At 41.8% G+C, this 7,168-nt stretch overlaps 1 protein-coding gene across 1 annotated transcript in view; it reads left to right on the top strand.

The window, feature by feature from the left end:
- Positions 1-74: 74 nt before the first annotated feature.
- rnf152 (ring finger protein 152) overlaps positions 75-7,168 on the top strand; it is a 15,315-nt gene continuing 8,221 nt past the window's right edge. The window contains exon 1 of the mRNA XM_024280176.2: positions 75-392. The gene's annotated coding sequence lies outside the window, so the exon portion shown is untranslated. The remainder of the gene's footprint in view (positions 393-7,168) is intronic.

Below are 7,168 nucleotides of genomic sequence, written 5' to 3'. Positions count from 1 at the left end.
TGAGAGCATCTGTTTGCAGTTAGAGTCCCCCTCCCTGTAAAACTCCAACATCCTCTCCCATCCAATCAGACGCGCTCCTGCAGAATCACAGAGCACGTGCCGCCTTTAGGCAGGGAGGGGGCCGCGCAGCCCCGCCGCCCTCCCGCCCCTGGTTCCGTCTGCAGCCGGAGGTGTTCGCTCAGCCAGCAGCCTCCTCCAGACCGTGACGGCGCGCGCTCGCTTTCTGGGAAAGGCGCTGCCGGGTGCGTCTTTGCGCGCGCACGTGTGTGTGCGCGTGAGGGGGGGTTGTTCTTTCGTAGGAAAACAGCGGGGATTCACGCACGCCGCCCTCCCTGGAAGGAAGCAGTAGGAGCGCACGGAGAGCGGAGCAGCGGACGCGCAACGGAGCAGAGGTGAGCGCAGGGCGCGGGGCGCGCGCCGGGCTTTGTCCTCACGTGCGCATGAACCCCTTAGCAGGAGAGGGATGCTGCAGGAGACAGATGTGGCTTTTGGAGGACACTAGTCTTTGACACCTTTTCCTCACACCGGCGCGCGCGCGTCTCTTCCACAGGAAGCTGCTGCTGCTTGTTTGTGTTTACTGCTTCCTGTCTTCTCAAACTGCAGACAGACTCCATCCTTTCAGGAGGACCGGGCTGGATCTGCAGGATGAGGGTTTGGAGAGGTGTTCCTGCAGGTCTCACCTTAATGCGCGCGAGCGTTTAGTCACAGCAGAGGAATGAAAAGAGGAAAACCGGTTCATGAACTTGAACTTGATTTTTGTCTCGAGCTAATAAATGTCTGAGCCTGTTGATGCTAGAAGTTCTATAGATTCATATTTACCTCAGAGTGATGGAGCACGCGCCGATGTAACTGCACTCAAAGTCAGAAAACTTCTTCAGTTTGGATTTAATGTGATCTTATCTCACAATACAGTCAAAGTCAGTCCCACAAGAGGCCAAAATCCAAAACACACCTGAGACCGAACAGGATAAACATTTATCGAACACTCTAAAACTAACATTTGTAAAACTTTAAAACTGTAACTTTTTAACATAATTATGATATATAGCATTAGCTGTGATAATGCTAGTGTGAATGCTGAAAGCTGAATTTGTCTGCTGAAGATGCTGAAATTGATTGCTAAAAACATTGAAGCTAAAAACGCTGAAAGCCAGCTAAAGTATTAGCTAAATGAGAAATTAGGCAAAAAAAGGTAGGTTTGCCAAAACAGCTACCAGCTACCACGTAGCTGAAATATTAGCTAAACTCCAAAATAGCCTAAAAACTGAAAAAAGCTTAAATTAGCCAAAACAGCTAGCATGTAGCTGAAATATTAGCTAAACTCTAAAGCAGCCTAAAATTAAAAAAAAGCCAAAATTAGCCAAAACAGATACCATGTAGCCGAGTTTTAGCTATACTCCAAAATAGCCTTAAAATATTTTTTTTTAAATCCTAAGTTAGCCAAAACAGCTAACATTTAGCTGAAATAGTAGCTAAACTCTAAATTAGCCTAAAAAATCTAAGTAAATGCCAAAATAGTCCAAACAGCTAGCATAATTCCAATTTTGAAAACTTTAAAACATTAACTTTTTAACATACTTTCAAATAATAAAAATGCAGGAATATTATTCCAGAATAAATCAACTTAAACCTTAAATAACTTCCAATATTTTACTCTCCATAAAAATATATTTTGTCAAAATTATACAAGTTAGAAATGAGCTCAAGATAACATCGGGTCATTAATAACGATAAAATAGAATTACCCGGAGGGCCGGATCCGGCCCCCGGGCCTCGACTTTGACACATGCTATAACGCATTTCTCTCTAACACAGAAGACTCATTTCTGTGCTGAAGTTTCTTTAAAGGGTTTTGTCTAGTTTAACTTTGCTGCAGAAAATTCTTAATTGTATTAATGTCCTTGTTTTTCATGTTTGTCTGATACTTATTAAAGTTTTTCATTCTCGAGACCTCAACTAAGATGACATTTTATTTAAAAAATTGTATTCTTGGCTTTAATCAGTTTTCATAAACCAGATATACGACTTTTACAAACAATAGCTTAATTTTAACGAGTCTTCATCTTCATTAAAGCGTCGTTTTATTCTAGCTTCAGTGTAGAGCTTGAGCAGGATAGATTTTTCCTCAACTTTTCCTTTAAAGACGCACTCCAATAAAACTGGTGTTTTTAACATGAATTTCTGGCATTTTTCTGATGGAGGACATAAATAAAATAAATATTTAAATGATTATTTCCTTGATAAAATTGTTGTGAATCAGGAGCATCAGAAAAAAATCATAGTCTGAAAAAGATTGAGTTTCTTTATGGTATGTTTTAATTTGTGAATACAATGGGCGGGGCTACAAGCTCCCGGCTCCGCCCCTCTCTGATGCAGACCAATGACAACAACAATAAATCTTCTGTAAAGTAGAACTCCTGCTTTAAATATAAGAAGAAGAAAATGGATATTTGGTCAAAAATAAAAGTTCACCTCAGTACTTTGTAATGTAATCCTGGCTGGAAATAATGGAGGTTGAAGATTTCCTGTAGATCTTCAACTGTAGCTGCTGTTTGGTCCATTCTCCCAGTCAGATCTTCTCAAGAGCTCGTGATGTTTTGGAGCTGTTGCTAGGCAGCACAAATTGATAACTCCCTCTGCAGATTCACTGTTGGACTGAGCTCTGGAGTTTGGCTCAAACTCCCCAGAACCTTAAAATGCTTATTATGGAGTCACTGATTTGTTGCCATGGTGACACATTTGGGATTGTTGTCCTGCTGGAAGACCCAGATCTATTTTGAGTTTTTTTTTCTTAAATTTCACCATACGTGGCTCCATTCATCCTGTCCTTAATACAAATCAGTTATTGCAGAGCCCCAAACCATGGTACTTCCACCCCCATGCTTCGCAGTGGTTTTTGGGACTCCTTTCCCTTCCAAACCCGGTGAGTGGCATCGGATAAAGTGGATCCAGGTGTTGTGATTGAAGATGATCTACAAGGTTGAGGATGAAGAACATCAACTGATATGGAGGATTATTGAAGTTTTTCTGGAAGCAAATGTTCTCTTTAAGTAATTGCGAAGCTAACGGGTCCACTTTGATCATGTGACTTCTGTCTGTGAAGGATTAGCTCCAGATGACAAAAAAGCCGTTTGAAGATGAAGTGAGACGTTCTGCTCGGTGTTTATGTCACCGCTGAGGCTCCAGATCATCCAGACCCATAAAATTCTGCATGACTGCAGCTGTAGTCTCGGGGGGGGGGGGTGTCGCCTCGTATCACAGACTCTCAGCGGCGTCGGCTTTATCTCCCAGCTGCCCGCCTTCTGTGAGCGGAGAAGGAAGGTGAGTTTTCTGAGCCGCAGCCTCAGATCTCAGCGGTTGTCCTGGAAGGATTTACGTGCCGGAGCTGCTAATGCCGGCGGCTTTCCTGTCTCACATTTACGGTGGCAAACACGGCTCACATAAATGCAAAAGACACAACACGACGACAAAACCCACAACACAACAAAAGCCGAAGAACGTCGACAAAAGTCAAAGGACAACAACAAAATCTGAAGAACGATGACAAAAGCCGAAGCACAACGACAAAAGCAAAACACGACAATGCTACAACATGACGACAAAAGCCGAAGCACAACGACAAAAGCAAAACACAACGACAATGCTACAACATGACGACAAAAGCCGAAGCACGACGACAAGCCAAAGCACAGCGACAAAAGACGAAGCACGACAACAAAAGTGAAACACGACGACAAAAGATGAAGCATAATGACAAAAGCCGAAGCACAATGACAAATCCTACAACATGAGGACAAAAGCCGAAGCACAGCGACAAAAACCAAAGCATGACAACAAAAGCCGAAGCACAACAACAAAAGCCGAAGCACAGCGACAAATGCTACAACATGACGACAAAGGTCAAAGCACAACCACAAAAACCAAACCAGGTCAACAAAAGCCGGACAACGACGAGAAATGCTGTAACATAACAACATAAGGAAAAATTTACAACAAACGCTGAAATACAATGACAAAAGTGGAACCATGACAACAAAAGGTGAAACACGACGACAATAGCCAAAGAACAACGGAAGTGATTCACAATGGAAATGAATAGCAGACTTTTTATTATTCTTTTTTTTATTAACCCGAGATGGGATAAATAAAAATAAAACGAGATTGGAGAGTCGTGGAAATACCAGAAAATTCTTCAAGTGAAGATTTCCTCCGAAGCAAACGTCCCTTCTTAAATTTACATTTAGACACAATGTTTGTGTGTAAAACTTTACAATTCTTCATACTGATGTAGTTTGTTTTTTATGTGTCTTAATGTCCCACTTTGATCCTCTTCTGATCCAAAGCGTTCCCAGAGTCTTTTCACTATAATGATGCTGTTTTTAGCTGAAGTCCAAACTGTAACTCCGAAGCTGTTTGGACCTTAATCCAGGTAGAAGAGCGCGACACGTCCCGTTTCACCCTCAGCTTCATTTGCATCTTGGCTCCACATCAGTGTTTTGGGGAGTCAGGTGGCTAATTGGTTCCCATCTGTTGAGGAGGAACGCAGCTTTTCTGGGAATCTGGGTCATTTCAGTTCAAGTTTAATGAATGAGTTTGTTTCTCCTCCCAAAGTGTGGATGGAAATCTTTCAGATTCTTCTTTCTAAATGAAACCTCATCCCTGGTTTTCCTTTCATCTTCTACCATCAGAGCGGACGAACGTCCTGCTCTTTGCACGCCGTGTGCTCGTCAGGCTTTTGTAATCGCTCCAGCAGCTGCTGCCTCCGTGCAAAGATAAAGCCGTGAAGAGGAAGTGGTTTAATCTCGCTCGCGCCCATTCAACCAAAACAGGAAGTGATGGAGACATTCAGAAGAAACTCCTCCTCAGACCCAGCTGCTCTGCTGTCGAAAGCCCAAATGTAAAGCAGCATTTCAAAGACACAAAAGTCCTTAATTGATTTGATAAAATATATTTCTACAATAAAAGAATCAGAGCCTCCTTTTCAGGTTTTTGCATGTTTGGAGCCAGCTTCCTGCAGACTCCTTCAGTCGGTCTAAGGCGACTCTCATTCGTCCGTCTGGTCTTAATGATGCTGATTAAAGCTGAACCTTTGGCAGGTTTCAAGGCGGATCCATAGTTTTTCTAGTGTTTCTGTTGAAGTTCCCGTTGATGATTCAGGCTTTTCCTTCTATGATGATTGTAACTAAAGACTAGAAGTTATTCATCTCCAGGCTTTGAGTCTAGATAAGAAGTCCTCAAACTTTTTCTTGTAAGGACACCATAACTTTTTTCTTCACTGATGTCAGGCTGGAGTCAGTTTGTTGGCTAAAAGAAAAAGTGTTTTTTGATAGAATTTGTCTGCAATTGATGCTAACAGTGTTTTCTGTTAGCTGCTTGGTCTGCGACTGATGCTAACAGTGTTTTCTGTTAGCGGTTCTGTCTGCGATTGATGCGGTCATACATGTTTGTGTGTCCGCGCTCAGCGGCTACACAGACGCTGTAAGCAGTGGTACAAACACAGACCGGCCGGGGAAACGGCCGTGCTACAGCCGTGAATGAACATTTCGGCGTCCAAGCTCGTGTGCTGGCGTTCGCTCCGCGGCCTGATCTTGCACTGTTACTGCTGTTGCACTGCTGCTCCACGGTCATTGCACGGCTGTACCACTGGCATCACACGGAGTAAATCAAACTTGTTTCCTGCGGTTAACGGCAGCCACATTGTATGCGAGTGTATTTCGTGGTCATATTGCGGCCGTTGCGTCAGCAGTCCACTGCTAACAGCGTCTGGACCACACGGATGACATTTTTTCCGTGCTCCAGCCAAAAGCCAGTGAGACGGCTCTTTACGGTGTGAAAATACTGTTAGCAAAAGAATATTAAACGTGTGATGATGCCTTCAGTGACCCGCTGTGGGACGGATCTGGGTTAGGACAAACCGCTGAGGCTCATGGGAGTCGAAGCCCTGCAGCCCCCTCTGAGTGTCTGCGCAGCTCCTGAGGATCATTCATTTGGCTGCACAGGTGATTCAGACTCACCTGGTGACCCTCTGGAGATGTGACCTACCTGTGATGCAGAACCAGAACCAGACGGGCTGACCCGGTTGGTTTTCCTCTGCTGACCTCGTTTTACGTCTTTATAACCCAGAGAGCAGCAGAGTCTGAGGCTTCACACTGAAGCAGACGATGAAAATAACCAGAAAACAAACAAGAAACTTCATCAAATCAAGTCACCTGAACGCACCTTTGAAACATGAAGGAGTTATTTGAAAGGTTTTCTTTAGATCTAAAAAAAAGTCATTAAGCATCAATAATATCTTCTCTCTAAAAATAAAATATACAATAAAAAAATATAATAAAACAAATATATAAATACAAATATTAAAATACATAAAATATTGATATCTTCTCTGATTTGTTGTTTTTATTTATTATTGTTATTATTAATAACCTTTATTTAACCAGGATGGGCCCCATTGAGATTTAAAACCTCTTTCTCAAGGGAGCTCTGGGCAAGAATCAATACAACAATTAAGTTTCATTATTCTTCTATTCACAGAGAAATAATTGTCATTTCTACCCTCCGTAAGTCTCCAAAAGTTCTTGTCTGCTTTGAAAAGCTTTCCAAACCAAAGTAAACATTTCTGAATCTTCATAAGTTTGTCTTCTGATTTTAAATAACAGCATTTAAAAACAAACCACGTCCTATATTTTCATTTATCTGAACAGAACGGATTCTAATGCAGATCCTTGAGGAACACCTGCACCGAAAATACTACTTTATGTGGAAAACTGAAATCTTGATGACAGCAAAGGTTTTTTTATGTCATTTCAGATCCATTCTCCTCTATTTCTTGTTTTTATTTCATGTTTAGAGTCAGATGTTTTAGAGCAAGAGTGTCAAACTCAATCGGTCAAGAGGCCAAAACACATCTGAGGTCGCGAGTCGAACAGGATAAACATTTATTAAACACTCTAAAGCACATTTTTAAAACTAACTTTTTAACATAATTATGACCTAGATATATAGCATTACCTACAATAATGCTAGTTTAGGTTAGCCAAAACAGCTAGCATGTAGCTGAAATATCAGCCTAAAAAAAAAGCCTAAAAAATCGTAGTAAACGCTAAAATGGTCCAAAAAGCTATCAGAATGGTAATTTTTAAAACGTTAAAACTGTAACTTTTTTTAA

The sequence above is a fragment of the Oryzias melastigma genome, linkage group LG20, assembly GCF_002922805.2.
Source record: "Oryzias melastigma strain HK-1 linkage group LG20, ASM292280v2, whole genome shotgun sequence".
Taxonomy (NCBI): Eukaryota; Metazoa; Chordata; class Actinopteri; order Beloniformes; family Adrianichthyidae; genus Oryzias; species Oryzias melastigma.
This window is presented reverse-complemented; position numbering and strand designations above follow the sequence as displayed.